The 20,348-nt window shown below is 30.6% G+C and overlaps 1 protein-coding gene across 2 annotated transcripts in view; it reads right to left on the reverse strand.

Annotated features, from left to right (window-relative positions):
- The window catches only part of LOC111617876 (protein-tyrosine sulfotransferase 2-like), a 40,956-nt gene that overhangs the window by 12,745 nt on the left and 7,863 nt on the right, over positions 1-20,348 (reverse strand). Inside the window, exon 1 of one of the 2 annotated variants that reach the window (XM_023359214.1) lies at positions 7,222-7,375. The exons of the other annotated variant lie outside the window; for it this stretch is intronic. The gene's annotated coding sequence lies outside the window, so the exon portion shown is untranslated. Of the gene's footprint in view, positions 1-7,221; positions 7,376-20,348 lie in introns of those variants that run through there. 2 annotated transcript variants of the gene reach the window in all.

Consider the following 20,348-nt stretch of genomic DNA (forward strand, 5'->3'; position numbering starts at 1 on the left):
CGTTTTGTTAACGATAAAGATGGACGACTCTCTCTCCGACGAGTCGAACCAAAGATAAATTCGTGAGGAAATAAGGACGTACGACTGTTGGTACCTTCAGTCCACGTCGACGATAACTCTTCAAATATTTAACTTTGGACTCGGATGTGCTCTAAACCTTGTCGTTTTCCCAGAATGGATGGATGTTGAGTTTACCAATGTGGACCTCTCCCCCTCCATCGTTAGGTCACACGACTTCCTACCCCCCGAAAAAAAACCTTATCAATAATATTTACGCTCGTTTCCTCCTCTTCCAATTTCGATACCTTCGTATAAATTTATGACTCGTTTTTTCAGCGTGTATTGAGATTGGGTGAGATTCACTTCGTGTTTGGTTCACCCGACCTTCGACAGAGATAAAATTTGTTTATAATATAGCACGGAGCCTCATCTTTTCTTCTCTTCCTGAGAGAATTTTGTCCAAAAAAATATAAAATTTTTATGATAAAGATATAACCGATGCGATTATAAACACAAAAATTCTACAATGTGACGTTTACTAAAAGGTTTTAAAATACAGGAAACACAAAAGGGAAGGCACTTGATGAATTACGAATAATCCTCATCCTTCTCCATCACTTAAACTAAGAAAAAAAGGTACTCATATCTGTATGAAGAGTAGACTCGAAATTCCATCATCTGTAATGCGAAAAAAAGTTTTACTGTCGTTATATCGAGTTTTTCCGTTTAAAACGAAGTAATTACAAGCAAACAACAGTTCTACGTAACGTAACATATGTATTAAGCGAATACAAGAGAATTTCTTTCTATTTTTCGCTAAGAATTCTCGCCTTATCTACATACTTTCTAAGAATTATATATAAAAACGTGAAAGTAATTAAACATTTTAATGAAAACTGCTCCGAAAATGCACTAATTAAGAAAGGAGCTTGTGTTTTTCGTTGTGTTATTTATTTACTTGTATTTTTACGTTCGGTGCGAAGTAACAAAAGACGTGAGGAGAAACTTCTTTTTTTTTTGACAATATATATGATATTTTCTGGTGCTATCTCGTAAAGAGCTTAAGATATCGGAAATCTGATGGCTGCATTATCTTCTACTCCCTGTTTTCTTCTTTACAACCCATTACTAAATACGAATATTCTTCGGTTCAGGAGGAGATAAAGTTCCAAAACTCAATCTCGCTGATTATTATATAGATTTATAACACAGACGGTGAATCGAGGATAAGTTCACTCCTTAATCTTCATTAATGAATGAGAATTAAGTTCTCGAAATAGAATATAAAAACCGATAATTAATTAACTGACATTCGAGTTAATTAATTTCCGTTTTGAAAAAAAGTAAATTTAATTACACGTGACATCACAGTACAAATAATTTAATGATGTACAAAGGTGTATAGTCAAACCTCAATATAGCATCACCTCCTAATGGATACTTGTGAACGAATCTTCCCCGTAAATACTCTCCATTATCTGTGAATTAGTAAATACAATGTATTCTCTACATAGTGAATTTCCAAAGGAATGATCCACAACAAAGGTTCACACTATGTTAGAATAGCAAACAACTAACATTATATCGAGTTAGCAGTGTACTCTATATAGTTACAACTGTACAGTACATGTAAAACACTTGACTTTCAAACTCAAATTTGTGCGTAGAACCTCGTTATAACGTATAATTTTTATTGCGTGGATGCTTCGTTATATCGCTACACTCGATTTAGTACCAATTCCAGATATTGAGACTAAACCCAAGTTGATTTAAATATTAAATTTCGCCATATAAACTAGAGGCTAGAGCAAAACAAATAATGGATTCCAATGCAATTTCGAGCACCTTATCGATAATATCCACACGATGTATTGCGTTAGAGAGGTGTGGGAGTGATACGCCATATCCGAATAAGAAATAAAATAGAGTGATAGAACGGGAGTATCACTCACGTGTTCTATATACTCGAATGCAGGAGGAATCAATTGAAAGTGTTTCACTGTCGATTCAAATATTACACTTCTCTTTCCACCTCTATAAAGGGGTTTAAATACGACCGAAAACAAGCTTCTAAAGTGTTTACCAGACACGTAAAAAATTGAAGAGTTTCTTCCAATGTCGACGAGTGGAAATGGAGTAAACTGAGATCACTCAACACTTTCGAAAGGTATAAACAGATAAAAAAAAAAATAGAATATATTCGATTGAAAGTGCATACAGAAATAAACAATGGTTAGAAGGTACGGTCAGCCCTCTAGAGAAAGAAATTCGTTTGGCCATTGACCATATAAATATCCGATAGAAGGTATACGATCGATGCCTAACCGTAAAACTCTTTAAATAAGGAATGATAGCCTCTTAAACACGAGACTTAGAAGTGTTTCAGGAGGGGTAGATATAGATAAATTAAGTGATCAAGTAAATAGAAAAATAAAAGTTATTCGTCGGAAACTATCGACGGATTCGATAGTTTACGAGGTATGATTCCGCCAAATTTGGCTTAATGTCTAGAAAGTGTAACGGGGTGGCCCAAAATTCGATTGACAAATATAGCGAATGTTTGACCATAGAAACACCTGACTTTTGGACCACTCCTTATATGCGTTGAAATTGCAAAAGCGAATGTAATTAATATTATTAATTTAAACGCGAAGTATCACAGGCGAGGGAACTTTGGCTTCTGTCTTGTTGCACAATGCAATTTGGCGATGGAGCGGAAATTATTACAGAGAGAAATCTACGGAGTCAGCAAATGGAGAAAGTCTATGTATATAAAGAAAGTATGGCGCATTATGAGGGTAATCCCGAGTTCTTATAAAAAAAAGAAATTGCTTCGTTATGTTAAAAGCACGTTTACCATCTCGGCCATTTTATTTTATGAAATATACTTGGAATATTCTTGAATAAAGGTAAGCAATATATAATAAAGAAGGTATACAAGTGCCACGTTTAAATCGAAGAACCTTTGAATCGAGGCACTTGTATACCTTCTTTACGTCAGAAAACACGAAATTAATTTTTATGTTTTCTTACAAAAACATCATCTGATATTTTCGTCGAATTGGTTCAAAAATAAAGATTAAAAAGAAAAAACTCTCCCGTTTCGAAAAGTACGATCCAACCTCGATTTAACACCGCCTCTATAGCACTAAATCGAGTATGAATAATCGTACATTTAATAACTCGCAAATACCGAACGGTTCTCGATTTAGCATTCGTTGGAATGATCCCTTCGAAAGTATTCGTTGGCTCTATTCACGATAGCGCTATATCGAAGTTCGATCGTATTTGTAACATTTAAAAAAGTTTGAGTAAGTGTTCGCATCATTCGCCTTCTTTCAGTAACATACAGGGTGGTCTAAAAGTCAGCTAACCCGTTATAAAGACTAAATTCAAATACTTTATTACCTATAAACTTTGTGGATATTGTTAGAAATGTAATTGTGTATAAAGCAAGAAGTATCGCAACATTGTGTTCTATCTCGTGTTTACATTCTTTATCGGGAAGAAGGCTAGAAATAATTTATTTTTTTCCGTTTGTTTGTTCTTCGTTCTTCTTTTGTTTACGGTTTTTTTACCCTCCTAAAGCTAATGACAATACCCGAAATTTATTTCCATTGCCGTAATCAAGAAAATAAATAAACTTGGTTGCTCTCTAGAGATCTTTATTCGCCTCTTTGTGTGTTTATGGATGCATCTTTCTTCCCGAAAATATGGCATCTACTTCATATGACATACCCATTTTTCGTGAAGAGCATGTTCTAATTGTCTTTTAGTTATATATATATAAACCCTAGTGTTTTAGCTTGTATTTTTAATAACTGTTCTATGAATATCTCTCTTCGATTGTCTTCCTCCATTTTTTGACCGAATGATGTCACTCAAACTAATTACAATTACGATTGATTGTAGTCCAGCGGGTAATTTAATTCGAATAATTAATAGGAAAGTCATATGGCACGTTAACCAGTCTGTTCATACGTATCGTATCGGAATTAACTGCATATTTTTCGTATAATGTCATTAATTTGCCATAAAATAAAGGTCAAAAGTATTAAAATTATGAAATAAATTCGTATTTTTTAACATACTTGACGGTATTAAAGTATAAAATAACAAAGTCTCGATACAGCGTTCCCTAAATAGCGCCAACAAATACTCGTGAATGGGGTTTTCCCTTAAATATTAGAGAAATTTACACAGTGGGTGTGAATTATATAAATGTGCATTGTAAACATCATCGTTAAACTCTAGTGCCAGTTACAGAGGCGATAAATCGAATTTTCTGTATCTATCTGGGCTTTGAATTTCTGATAAAATTCCCTAAAAAAATGAGTAATTTCGAATAAAATACTTGACTCTGCTTTCTGTCAAATTAGCAAGAACTAGATTTATCACTTGACACTAGAAGAATTCTAAAAGGTAATTAATTGAACAGTATGTTATCTCCACTTAAATACTTAAAGCATTATTTTAATTCAACTATAAAATTAAGCGTGACTTAATGAAAGGCTCACTCATTAATTAATTAAAAGATAATTAACTGAATAATATCAAGTCTAATATTTAATTTCGTAGTGATGCTATGCGCAAATGAATAATCTATTTCATTAGGTATAAGAAGAAAAAGTCAAGTATTCCAGTCAAAAATACATTATACACTCGACGTAACGTTCTCTTATAAACCGAATTTTATGTTAAGTATTCGGGTAAATCACGTAAATACAAAAAAAATACAATAATTTTTAAAATCTACACACATGAAACCTCGATTTAGCGCCACAATCCGTTCGCCCCTAAGCAGGCGTTAAACAGAAAACAATACGAATTAACACACTGTAACGAGATCTACACAAAGGTTTAACTCGAGTGATTTGGGGTAAAATTACAATTCACAGTTCTATTATATTCGCACTTCGATATAGCGCCATATTAGACAGCATTAACCTGGCGTAAAGCATCATTGAATGCCGGCAATGGGTCGTGACCGTAAATATTAAATTGAGAGTCCAACAAATGCTGGCGCTAAATCAAAGTTTGACTGTACTGTATTTGTTGATTTCACTTCACAAACATTCGGATTAACGCTATATCGAGGTACGGGCTGTATTCTAAAATCTCCGAATAAATATGGCAGCTCTTCGTTAAACTATAATGAATGTAATTCGCCCGATATAAATAGCTTATTTAATTGAAATATACCTCCATATTTTTATTATTATTATTCATAATTCGAATCACGACGCGCCACCCAACGGGAAAAATCGGAAATTCGTGATATATACGAGAAGGCCATGATGAAACAAGCAACGTCATTGGTTCGGTTATAAGCAATCGCAAACTTAGTTACATATACAGTAAAATCTGCGTAAACCGGAATCGCATTGAACAGGTTTATTTTAAAGTAGAAAGTCGCTCGGTTCTGTAGAATTTACGCAGGTTTCCGCTTTTAACAGGTTTTACTCTACATACATACTTGGCTGCCGACGTTACCTCGTATTTAGATGAATGTAATTACTTTAACTTACATAAATTACGGTAAATAATTAATGATTTCTAAATGAATTGCCCTTAGTTTCATATTAATTGCCTCGTAATTAGAGATCGATAGAATATTTGGAGAAAGTTTGACCGCCATTTAATCATAGATCTAGTTTCTTTCCGCCATTAACGACACGACACACGTACCATACTTATGCCTTGTATTTTATACACTAAATGAAATATAATGCAATTTAAATACTATACTGTACATCACCTTACTGATAATACAGATAAATACGGCTACTCTTTAGATATAAAACCAATTATAGAGAAGTATCGAAGCGTTTTATAAGAAAGTAGGAAAGAAAATAGATAAGATAATGGGTCAGAAAAATAAATAAAAAAATGGCTTCCTTGTTTTGTTCGCCGGAAGAATCTATCACAAAGGAAAACAGCCAAAAAACAAAGGAAAAAAATGCCTAACATCATGAGTAATTTTTACGAAACGGTAATTATTTTAGATACAGTAAAACCTGTGTAAGCCGGATTCGCACGCCACCGAATATTTTTCCTTAATGTAAAACAATCGCTCGATTTCGAAGTTTTTTTTTCGTTTAGGCAGGTTACGCTGCGTATAATTTTAAATATATAAGCAATAGAAACTTCCATTACCGTAATTTTTGCCTTTCAAGATCTTATAAAAAATTGGAATTGCGTATGTACGATAAGGAAAATATACAGTCAATATTCCACCCCGCAAGGCGCCAATGTTTACTTCTATTCGTAAACGGATCTTCCCTGTATTGTTTGAAGTACAGTAAAACCGGTTCAAAACGGGTACCGTGTGAGTCCGGTTTACACAGGTTTTACTGTACATCACTTTAGATTTAGATACCAATTTCAGATGGAAACAAAGCAAATTTCAGTTCTGCTTTCGTACAGAAACAGTACTTATGTAATAGTGTTTATACTATCAATGGCCGTTTTCGATTATCCGGGCAGGTCTCTTATTCCCTATTATCATCCAGATTAATGGAATTTCCACTGTATAACGTAAACATAATTAGAATAAAATCGATTTAGTGCATAAAAACAGCTTAAATTATTAAACAAAGATAAAATTATTTATATAACTTAAGTATACAGTATATAAACTGTAAACAGAGAAACAGCAAGAGTAATCTATTAAAGGAAATTTCTGATTTGAAAAACAACTTTTGATTTTTACTTTTTTATTTTTAGCCTCAAGTAATCAATAGAAAGTATTTTAAATGGAAATTTCCTGTTTAAATTTTTCACTTCTTACCAGTTTTTCAGGCGATTTTATAATATTTAAATGACAGACAGGAGGGAAACTTTTGTGTTAACGTACGTAAATTTTACCCTATTAAATTAATTAAGATACATTATAAAAGAGTGTAATTTATTTTGAATCGAATCAGCTTATTCTCAATTAACACCAAGATAAATACAGGTAAAGGTCTGTCGGCACTGAACAGGTGCGAATACAACACGTACTGTACGGTACACAGTACGACTGTAGTATTCGTGTACCGTTCGGCAGTGGTACAAAACATTACTATCGTCGTTAAGGAAGATCAGGAAATAGTAAACATACATTCGTGCAGACTTAACATTTAATGAGGTCCTTGTATAAACACACGTAAAAAAGAAAACCCGAAATTCTAGATAACTAAACATGCTGAATGATTCACTAGTAAATAATGAAACACTTACAAAATTACCGTTTTTGTGTAGTAAAAACTCGTATCTAGTATATTTTAATTAGTTCATCTAGCAGGAAATCTAATTCAGGGTGATTCGAGACGTTTCCATACAAAACAGACACCTGAAGCTGCAATTGTGATGCAACATCCATCGCGTAACATCGAATGTGTCAACATGCACCTGTCACGAGAGTGAGTGACGCATGCGACACATGTAAACTCAATTCGGTGTATTCCATATTCCTACGACTTATAAATTACTATATAATAAAGTGAATTCCTTTGTCTATATATATAGGCCTATATATAAAACACTTTTGAGTCATCCTGTGTAGAGATGTAGACTTAAAACAAGGCCCTTTAGGGAATAAATGTTTCATAAATAATAATAAAAACATATACGAATTTATCGTCACATTTATCTATGACAAATTTAGCTATTTATCGCTCGGTTTAGTGAACTGGCACTAAACCGAGTATGGCACAATACTGAAGAATACCACAGGAAAAAATTTATATGTAGTAATGAGATCTAGAAGTTCGGTGGTAAAAATCTCACTTACAACAATAGACAGATCCGAAGTATTCTCTTTTTAATATAGAGAAGATCCAGTTTACGAGAGTAACACTATAACGAGGTTTTAACTGTGTATTCGTTCTTAATATACGTGTACATAAGTTAGTTAATAAACAGTCGAAAGAAACTTTGAATCTCATTTTATAAAGAAAAATCTGCTTATGAAACAGTTTTCTAGAATTTTTCATGAGTGTTGTGTATAAAAACTTGGGCACAAAGTACTGACTGCCTAAAAGAAAAATAAACTCTATACGTTTGCATCGATTTTATTTATATTTAAAATATTAAAGATAAAAATAGTATGTTAAACGTTCTAAACAGAACCTATTTACAGTCAATGGCACGTGAAAAATTGCAGTATTCATGTTATTTCATGCGGATGCTCTGTAATGTGTAACAAATTTATTGAAATATAAAGTCAATTCTCTTATACAAAATGGCAGCAGTGTCACGTTTTTATTGATTACACGCCAAGAGATGTTACAGCGCGTGGTGTAACGCTGCAACGTAACAAAAATGGCCACTTAGATGAGTAAATGTAACACAGTTTAGATTCTATCAAACGGGTAAAGATCGTAACAGAAATAAAGTCAAACCTCGATATAACGCTCGCCGATCCCAACTGAATTAAACAGAGAACACTTCGGTAGCTGTTAATTACCGAATGTTCCATTTTGCATCATGTGACTTTCGAACACCCCGGTTGAAATTCGGGTGCAGACCTCGTTACTGCGTATATTATTTATTCTTATCGTTTCGGGTACTTCGGTTTACCGCCACGCCCGAACTTCGGATGGCGCTAAATCGAGGTCTGAATGTGTTTATAAAAGTCTTCAGTTAAGTATTACAATACTTTAGAATAATTTTAATAATTTGAAAAATATATTCATAAAATAATTAGTTACCGGCTAACAATCAGTGCATGGCATTTATAAAATATTAAACAGGGGGGGAAGATTTTATCAAGAGCTTAATATCAATATCGCTTCCGGTATTAATCTTTAACAGATAAAAGCTTGCTGTTAATAACAGTTCATCTATATTAAATGAAAGTGAAGCAAATCGCCTGTTAAGCTTTTATAATGGAAAGCCACATGTTGTCTTTCACATCATTAGGATACTTTTTCTTCGACAAAAAAATACGGCAATCATCGTTTTATGATAATGTTAAAATACATACTCTATATTTATCTCGAAATATTGAATATTCCGATATTCTATAAAACATTTCGTTCGTTAGTCTTTTTTTTTTTTAATGTAACTTAATAGGATGGAAGAGTTCATGTACGGTCTTAACGAGTGTTTCGCAGCATTATTGTGGACGCCATTCCTTTTGTACTTAGCCTTAAAATACGGAATATCTTTTTTTGGACCCTTAAAAAAGATAGCAAATCGCTCCCTTTTTGTATTTTATAGCCTTAAAAAAAGTGTCTCCTTTAGTGTTTTTTAGCTTTAAAACAAAGAAGCGAATAGCTCGTAGGGCGATTTTTAGCCTTAAAACAAAGCGCAAATCGCTCCTGTTGATGTTTTAACCTTAAAATATAGAGAAAATAGCTCCTGTTCATGTTTTTCAGCCTTAAAACAGAGAGCAAGTCGCTCCTGTTGATGTTTTTCAGCCTTAAAACAGAGAGCAAATCGCCCACTTTTTGGCACTTTTTAACTTCAAAATAATGAAAAACGCGCTCAAAAATTATCGTTAATTTACAATCGAAATTTCACACTAAAAGTTATTTATCCCTAACAACAGTTACTTTTTCCCACACGAGACAGTCATTTCTGAGAGTCTCCATCAGGAAACATAGATCCCTACAATAAAAGAGGTGACAATGACTTTAACAGTTCCAAAAAAATAAATAAAAATATCAATAAGAAATGTGAATTTTTTTAAACAGAAGCTCACAGAATGGAAGACAAAAGTCGGAACTAGTTCGGTAAAAGAACACTAAAAAAAAAAAAAAAATAAAATAAAAAGAAATTCAGTTTTTGATATCAACAATCCGTGACAGTCGCGATTCGAATCGATAAACTCGAAAAGATTGAAGACGGACGAGTCGACTTCATTCAGAAAAAAACGGACAGAAGAAATCTCGTGTAATTCATCTCGGACGGAACACGTAACGGTTGCTAAGCGACAAATGTAGATATGACAGATGTCATCTGTTACTATAGTAACATCGGTTACCATCCCGGAATCGGAAAAACTAAGCCAATGACAATTAACAAACTCCGGGAACAACTTATCAACCGGGCATCGTCATCGTCATCACGTCTGCTGACTTTTTTTACTTCCACCCCCACGAGTTTTTTGTTACGTCACAATGTGGGAGAATAGAATAAACTGTTTCAATTATTCCTAACCTCGAAAAAGGCTCGGAAATTGTTAATCGATAGGATAAAGTAAAATTCCAAAATCGATAGTTTGTCACGCATCTCACGACTTTCGGAAAGAATTCACGTAGTTAAACATTCGAACGTGTACTGAAAAATTCCCCTTACTTTACAATCTTATTCTATTTGCGTGTACAAAATGAATAAAAGAGCAATTCTGCTTTTTAAAAAAATAATAATGTTTTATGAAAGGTAGACAGACATACAAACGGACGTGATTATATTTCTCCCAGTAAGAAAAGAAAATGGCTTTCGGTACAGAAATTACTCGATTATTAAAGATTGAATACGTAAGAAGAAATCTCTTGTTGTTGAATTAAATCATAATCATAATAAAATAATAATTCCAATCTCCTTATAATTCTGCTATTATATATTCAATTGTTAAGGATATTAAGTTACAGAACGATTTTTTTAAACAACAAAAATATTAAATGTTTACATTTAAACATTCTTATAAATGACAAAAAAAAACCAAAACAAAAAATACATTAAGCTAAATAATGCGTGCAGAGTGGCCCAAAAGTCGGTTAACCCAGATAAGTGCAAAGGCATTGGTCTCGGTTAACCGACTTTTGGGCGATATTAATAAATTCCTTGATACTTTTAAAATAGAATCTGCTTTATAACTGTTAAGATCTGTGATAATTGAATACACAGGTTATAAAATAGTTTTAAGTAGTTAAGAGAATATTATTATTATTATTATTATTATTATATATCATCTTAGTGAACTGACTTTTGGGTCACTGTGTGTGTGGTGTATGTATACACATACACACATCACAGACAGACAGAATGACCCAAAAATCAGTTAACCAAGATATACAGTTGCTTTATCAAAACCACAGTCATCATCATGATACTTCCAATCAAATTTAGTCTCCCTTAAAATACATATTGGTTAACTAATTTTTGGGCCACACTGTTTAGATGTGTATGTGTAAAGTTAACCTTTATGAAGTATTTTCAATCACGGTTAAAAATTTATGTATTCAAAATAAGTAAATCGAAATCAATTTTGATTTCTTCCATAAAAATTTTAATAATTTAAATAAAATAAAAAAAAAAGAAAAGAAAAATACAATTTCAATAAGCTATAAACAGAATTGGAATATTAATAATAGACGAGGAATTCGCATTAATATTTGATTTCTGTAAATAAAAATTCGATTGTAAAGTTGAATATTTTATGACCCGTCTTAATATTAAAATATATATAAATTTATTATTAAGTAAATCGCCAGACATAATATTACTGGAATGAAGCGTTATGTCTTCATTAATTTTGATTTTTGACTAGGAAAATTCCAATTTATTTACATTGTTTTCTAAGTCCTAAATGAATAATTAAGGAAAAAAAAAAAAAAAAAAAAAAAAAAAATGACAAGTAAATATTTTGAAATTACATCTTCCAAAATTAATGAATTTAAATCAGATCTGTACACTATTTAAAATAAATAAAAGAAAAATAGAGAAAGTTTATACAACTTTTCTAATTGGGAAATTTGGTGTTCTATTCTTTGTATTGGACTAATGCTAGATTTGTTATTTAATTACTGTCCTCTACAGAAGAATTAATTATTCACTAATGTAAGAGAATAATATATCAGATTACCACTCATTCATTAAGGCATAATTTCGCTAATTTTCATGCAAATGGAGACGGAGCTACTTTTGTCGGCGTTGGCGGGCGAAGAGAGATATTTTAATTTAAAATTAATTTGATGGTAATTTTGCAATTATTTTTTCCGGTTTATAAATGTAATTTGCCTACCCATTAATATTTATGGCAGTTTTATATAATGTATAGAAAACTTCATGCTTGTAAGCATCTCAATGAGTATTTTGAAATAAAATGTAATGTGTGTGTGATCAATTTATCACAAAAATAAGTACATATTTAAATTTGCCAGTGTTTATTAAACTAATGTAATTAATCTTTTATTATTTATTTGTATAAAAATAAAATAGCTATGCTTCATTGAAAATTTCATGCTTTTTACTGCATCGCCAAGCTTATGTTACTAAAAAACTCACTAGTTAAATTTTTCTCACCATAAAAACTGGATTTCTTTTTTTTATAAAACTAAATATGAAATTCTTTTTATATAAATACATTTAAGCATAAGTATGTATATAGTAATGTAAACTCTACAAGTACTACTAATTCTACATTATACAGTAAACTTAATCACACAATTACTTGAATACAGGACCATCAAAGACCCTTATCTCAAAGCCGAGGGATAGAGAAAGTCCCTTTTGTCATTATTTTAACAAATGAAACACATAGAATATTTCTTTATTAATAAAAAGCAGTCATAAAGATTTTATTTGTTTTTGTTAGTAAAAGTAACACTAATTAATAGTGACCACAAGGACCCCACAGTTTTATTTGGGCACTGGAAATAATTTCCCAGTACCCTTCTCTTGATAACTTTACGCATGCATATACATAAAATACAACATAGGTAAGTAAAATATATATAACGTAACATTAAATTCGAAAATTCTTTTAATTTATACTGTAAAAACAGTATACAAGTATAGTATGCTTCTATGTATACTACTATGCACATAGTGTTAATACATGTATGTAGAATGCATGCAAGTATACATATACATAACTATACATACTTGTATAGTTAGCATAGCTTGCATAGTAAGTATAACAGTAATTGTACAGTACTTTTTGTTATAAAATTAATAATTATTCTCAAATTTAATCTTCATTTACATTTATAAGTACTTAACAATAGTCTCTTACACATGTGTAAGTACATATATATATGTATATGTGTGTGTGTTTAAGTATACTGCTGTGTACTTAGTATAGTATAGCTAATATATCTTGTAGTAATAATATAGTAACACTTGGATATTATATTTTAAGTATTTTACAAATAATTTTTTAATAATTTGTATATTTTGTAACGATTTTTTAAATTCAATTTTTATTCTAAAAAACAAAATTCTTCAAAATAAACATATTAATGAAATATTTCAATTATTTTTTTGGTTTAATTACAAAAGAAATATAAAAAAAAGACAATATTTGAAGTCAAAAACATTCCCTTTTCTCATTAAAGTGACAATGTATTTTTTTTAATTAAAAATTTTCATTAAATGTAAAAGTGCAGTTTTCATTTACATGGTTCATTCAAAAGAGAAGAAAAGAAAAATCGGTTAGGAATCTAAGAATTAAAAATATTTTTTTAGTTAAGGTCAAAACTGGAGTAAATGTAAACAAAATGCAGAAAAATCTCCAAAGCAAATTTTTATTTTATACTTTATAACTGTTTTTACATTATTAAACCTCCTTTTATATATCTTTTAATAATCCTGGATGAATTAATAAAAATTTAAGCACAGATTAAATAATCGGAGAGTAATATATGCAATACATGGAGTACCGAAAAATTTAATTTAAAATAAACAATGTGAACTTTCTCGTAAATATTTACAAATATAGCTCGAATGTAAAGCTACTAAAAATAACAGGCATTATTCGGTATAAATACTATTAAAAAATGAACGAAAAAAAGCAAAATATTGCATGTCATACCAACATTAATGAAAGAAAAATGTCTATATGCTGCGCTAATGTCGTAACTCATACATAATTTGAAACGAGAATAAATAATTCATGATCTACATGCAAAAAAATAATGTTTCCTAAATTTGCAATAGCTTTCGACGAAATCAATTTACATTCTTTTTTGTTTTTTTAAACAGAAACCATCGAAAGTGTCTTTCTTCCATCTTTTTTAATTCAACAAAAGAAACTTTTTCAAAAGAAATCCCAGTAGAACATTTGGATATTATCACTATTCATTTGTTACAATTTTGAGCTAAATTACTATAATTATTAACCGAATAAATATAAATTTTTTGAATATTTATATTGTACGTCAGATGTTCAGCGACAGTTTCCTGTAAGCCTAGAAGTTTGACAATGGTGTTTGGAATGTCAAGCATGATTCCACTGACTATCCAAACACCATTGTCAAACTTCTAGGCTTACAGGAAAGTGGCGCTGAACGTCCAACGTACACGTTTTCGCATTTAAAACTTTGTCATTTAGCAGAATATTAATTAATTATATAACAAGTCAGACAAGAAAGAAAAATAATTTAAATTTTGTAATTAAAATGATTTTTCTGTTGTTTGAATCACTGTGAATCCTGTATGAAAGAATGCACACATTACAAATAGACAATAGAAATAAAGACAGAAACAAATAAACAAATGCAAACACTCAAGCAGATAGACACACAAACACATTGTATTAATTAATTAAACATATTGAATAATAGTCAACAGTTGTATATCCACAACTGTTTCATAGTTTGGTATAAAGAAAGAAGGAACAAAGCATAATATTTTCATCACAATTATAGGAAGTAAAGAAGAGATAACATAAGCAACTAAATATCAATAATACTCTGACAACAAATAGGATTATCAACAGATAAATCTGGAGATATTGGGATAATAATGAAGTTTGGCAAAGCTTTATATTAAAAGAAAATGTCACAAAAATTGCCAAAACAGAATAAAAGAATTCAGAAAGGACAGAGAAAAATCAATTTTCTGCAAGAAAGAACTGATTAAATCATATAATTTCATTCAAAACAAAAAAAAAGAAACATTTTTCATAACTAAATTACATCAAGATGATAGTAAATAGGATATTTTTTTTCTAAATAATTTTGTTTACTTTTAATCACATATCTTGCCCTTTTCGTCAGAACAAACGTGGAAGATATTATCAATTTTCCATTAAAACAATCACTCAACTGCAATCTAAAAAAAAGAAAATATTGTAAATAACGATTTTCCACAATTCCCATCTCATTTTTTGCCTTCTACCTTATAAAAAAAACACACAATTTACATTTAAGTAAACGTTAAATTTAATTACACGCCTGCCTCTGATAACACTTTCAACAGACTTTAAATGTGTTAATAATAATTATCATTATTTGAAGTATCGACAGTGTTTTTTTAACGAAATAACACAACGAAATTCTTTTCACTTAAAGAATTTAAAGTATTAATTATAAGAAAACAGACCACTCCTATAATTTCCTCAAATAATTATATTTAATTTGATTGATGATCTGGATACAACCATTTATAACTTTTTAGTTAAGAGGTTACATCATTTTTTCTTCCTTCTATTCGACTATTGCATTTAGTTTGATCAATATTAGAGGCCAATAAATCAGTAATGGTATAAGTTCCTTCTCCTATTTTCATTAAACAAAGCTCATACATTTTCTACCTTTCATATTCTTAAAAGCCTAATCCATTCTTTCTTCCATTCTTTTGTTTTCCAAACGATACTTTCACTCTTCTTAACTTCATAAACAAACAAACATTAAGAGCTTAGTCCAGAGCTTATTATTATTATTTTTAAAATCCAAATTTATATTCATTTAGGCTAAAAAAAACCGATAATCTTAACAAATGAATTAAATATTTTTCGTTTGAATCTTCTACACTTTTGAAACGTTGAAATTCAATATTTAAATAGATTAAGTTACTATTTAGACGTGTTTTACTTCGAGTTTTCACAAGAAACTCGCGATTTTTCCTCAATGAATGTGCTATTCTTCATCAGAAATCATTCAATCCTTTGGCAAGAAACTTGCCATTCTCCAACAAGAAGACGACAATACTCGGGTTAATTTTAAGAAATATTTAACAGCATATCAACTTTGTATTGTCGCCAATTTTCATAACCAAAATTTAGAAAATAATGATTATATTTAATACATTGAATCAACCATTTCGCATTAATAGCGAACAGTCAATAATAATAATGTTCAGTTCATTCTTGTCCATACCTCCCTTATATAAATAATACCGGTGACTGCATCTAAAAATAATTATGAAATTCGACTCTATTCATAACTCAAGCATAAAATTAATTAAAAAGTTATAAAAGAAATAATAATAATAATAATAATAATAATAATAAAACATCTCATCCAGTATAGAGTATCATATATCACTTTTATCATTCTTCTTTTCAAGTTCTCATCTTAAAATCTCCGATTAAAATAGAAAATTCAATGAACTGTTAAAGAAAACTTTATATTATCTTCTGTAAAGGCTTTTATGTAATTATAATATGATTAACTCCTACTCCATTCGAGATACGACACGTAACCCTTTCTCTCTCCCCAACCCCTCGACCTTTAACCACCAAAATTTAACGCTGTCGAGCCCTCTAATACACAAACCTCCCGGCAAGATTTCAGTCTTTTTCGACAAAAGGCTCAGGAGTTATTAAGTTTTCCCCCCACATACATAACCCCTCCCATTTCAAGGTCCCGAGTGTAGAAATGTAAAAATTTAAGGGTCATATTTTTGACCGATCGCCATACTTTCCCTCTGTTATATATATAACAAGCGTTAAAGTAATTTTTCATATCCAAAAATTAATAAAAAATACAATATATTGAATTCACCATATGAACAGGACAATATATATTAAATTACCGAAGATATATTTCTACGGTTGTGATGTGGCAAATTCTTTCAGCACTACTTGGATTTTAGACAACATAAAAATGCTATTATGGGATTATAGATCGTATGGATTATATCAAAACATCTCGTAGGCGCCTGTTAAATATCATATAAATTATAATAAAAGTTGTAGTGTATACTTGTAAGATTTTGTCCTTCTAAGTAAATTATGAAGGTAAATTTATATTAATTACTACAGCTATAATTTTCTAACTCAAGATTGAACCCTTTTACCCTCTTCTGAAGACATTTTATGGCAGATGAGTCTATTTTCTATCACTTTTATCACATTATTCTAATATCTGAATATGTCAGAGTATAAACTACAAAGGACTGATCGATATTACTTGAAAAATTCCTTGAATAGAAGACGAAAATCGCAAAATTTATCAACTTTAATGCTTTAATCCACAATAAAAATCAATAATAAATGTTTAAAAAAAATCAAGCAACGAGTTGCTTAACTTTCCTGGCAAAAAAGTTAAAATCGTATATGGCGCCATCTGTTATGAGATACTGATATTATTAATAGTTATAAAATCGCAAAGAGCTTAATTTTGAAGGCAGAAATTAAAAAAAAAAAAAAGGTAAATGCTAATAACGAGTAACATCTAAACTAAGTACGATCCCACTTGATATGTGACACATCACCCCATCTAGCTCTCCGCCTCTTCGACCTTTAACCTCCAAAATTTAATAGCATCAATCTCCCCAACACACCAACTACCCTGCAAAATTTCAGAAATGCTCGTCAAAAAGTATAGGAGTTATTAAACCACAAAGTGGGTGAACAAAATCTGTGCCACCCACAGACCTCTTCAGACTTTACATGTTTGAAGAGATTGGAACCGGAAAAAGCTTCTATAACACAATTTATACAAGAAGAATGGCCATATAACGTTACAGTATTATAGTTTAGTCCATAAATTCCAGTAATATTTATATGATGTATGTTAGAAAATCGTAATGGACCTTAAAAGCTAAGAAGTATAGCTCGTGAGTTATAATACACCCTCGTTTATACAGATTTATAAAAGAGAAAATAGAGTAAAAAAAAGGGGGTTTTGTGATTTATAAATACTTCCACAATTTGTTCTAAAAAAAAAAAAAAACACTGCAAATTAGATTAGAAAAGTCTGTCGGGCTGGCTTTTTCGTGATAATTTAATCACTCTTCAAAGGAAATTTTCTGAAATTATTAAAAATTGAACGTAAAGTCTTGGCACCAGAAGAGAAATTCTGTGTTAAAAGTGTGATGATAACAGCGTGAACAGAGATTACTTTTAAAGTAAGTCGTTGGAGAAAGCGTTATTTATGTGAATTTTGTCATTGTTGCGTGTGGAAAGGGAAATTGCCCCAGAGAAAAGAAACAAAAATAGCTTTCCTTTTAATAAAATGAAGCGCTAAGAAAACCATGAAAAAGAGGAGGAAATAAGTAAAAACATCGTTAAAATTTTTAACAATAATGAAAATAGAAACCCACTTAACAGCGAAAATTTTACTTTTGTCACTATATTATACCTTTATCTCGCTTAATATTGTATCCTTTTACATATAGAAATGTAAAAAAAAACGTAAGAAAATAATTATAATTCACCGTATAAACTCGCTTCCGAGAGAGAATATTGATGAAATCAGTTGTAGGTTCTCCTCTTGAATGTGAAATTACCTTTCGAGGAATAAATAAAACTTCACATTCAACAAAAGTTTCTACAACTTGGGAGAAATCACTTCAATACATGTATATATATATATCGAGCAATCAAACTTTCCTCGATAAAAAAACGCAATTTTTTCTTAATTTCAACCTTTATAATTCATAATAATTCATACATATTTATGTCACGACCCCGAATACATAATAACACCACATTTGCATGCATTTATTTAATAATTTTCAATCATTTTCTCAGATTTTATCACATTAAAGTTTGCTTTTATTGTTAAGATAAGATCTTATCAGCATAACTTTTCATACGTGGCATTGCTCTTATCATACAATTAACTCTGGCACATTGTGGCAATTAATTTGCATTATTGTTGCAATGTTAAAGCATAAAAAAAATGGGCATGACATTATCTTAAAACCAATTTTTTTTTATATACTTCAAAAACATATTTCGAGAGGGCTGAATTCAAAAAATTCTCTGCATTTTCCATTCTATTCTGATCAGAATGGATTTTTGTTTGATTCTCTTTTGCCATTCCTATTTAGTTTTTCAACTATCAATCATTTCTCTGTAAGCTCTGATACTTTCCGCATCTTATATTTTTTAACGTGATATTTCTTACTCAAATTCTTTGGCTTCTCTTCCTAATATTCTAGATTTAACCCATTTCAACTTTTCTATCATTTTTGTTTTTTTTTTTTAAATGCAAAGTCCGAGTTTAATATAGTTCAGTTTTTCTTTTAGATTTATATAACGTTATTTCCATATTTTACACGCTTTATATTTCGGGTAATAATTTTTCTTGTAGGATATTATTGTTATTTGTATAAATATTTAATGTTTAAAATATTAAACTGTAAAATCTACTCAATATATTTTGCTTATTTTATAGTCTGTTTATTTCAAATGTCCGAAAATTTCTAAATAAACAGAAAAGGCATAAAAATTAAAATTATTTTTATTCGAAAATGTTTTCGTATATTTTGTTTTTAATAACCAAAATTTTAGATATATTTAAATTAGTATAATATTCATTCATTCTCAGTCATTCCCTCATTCCAAATGCTGGTTCAGAGTTTATCAATCTCTTCTATCCTCTCACAATCTTCCTTTACGTATCATCTCCATCCTCTCCTGTTCTCTCACAACCTCTTCCTTCATGCACCATGTCCATCCTCTCACAATCTTCCTTCACGTATCATCTCCATATGTACCATCTCCATCCTCTCACAATCTTCCTTCACGTATCATCTCCATCCTCTCCTGTTCTCTCACAGCCTTCCTTCACGTATCATCTCCATCCTCTCCTGTTCTCTCACAGCCTTCCTTCATGTACCATCTCCATCCTCTCAAAATCTTCCTTTACGTATCATCGCCATCCTCTCAAAATCTTCCTTTACGTATCATCGCCATCCTCTCACAGCCTTCCTTCATGTGCCATCTCCATCCTCTCACAATTTTCCTTCCCATATCATCTCCATCCTCTTTAATCTGATTCCTCCACCTCTTCCAATAGGACAAAAGAAAGCTCGAAGAGTGAGGAAAATAATCATTACCATACAAAATTCACTAACAAAATTTATTAAATTTCCTCCGGATATCTTAATTTCTTTAACACGTCTCACGTTAAGTTGATTTATATTAAAGAAAGCCTAATAATATGCAAAAAAACAAGCTAAAGTATAGTTAATAAAAATTTAATTAATAGACGAATTTAAAAAAAAAAGGTCAAATCCAATTAACTACTAAATGAAATCAATAAACCCGTATTATATGAGACATGTTCTCAGAATAACTTGATTCTAACCTCGTAATTCACTTCAGGAATTTCCAATTTCGCCATAATTGGTGAATGATAGGGACATAAACCCGTGACGTCAACACACAACTTTCATCTCGAGGATTAAAATATCGTTTCAAATAATTCGTTTAATGCAATTCTTATTTAGAAAGTTTCCAC

This window comes from Centruroides sculpturatus, unplaced genomic scaffold, assembly GCF_000671375.1.
Source record: "Centruroides sculpturatus isolate CEXI.00-Female unplaced genomic scaffold, Cexi_2.0 scaffold173, whole genome shotgun sequence".
NCBI classification, from domain to species: domain Eukaryota; kingdom Metazoa; phylum Arthropoda; class Arachnida; order Scorpiones; family Buthidae; genus Centruroides; species Centruroides sculpturatus.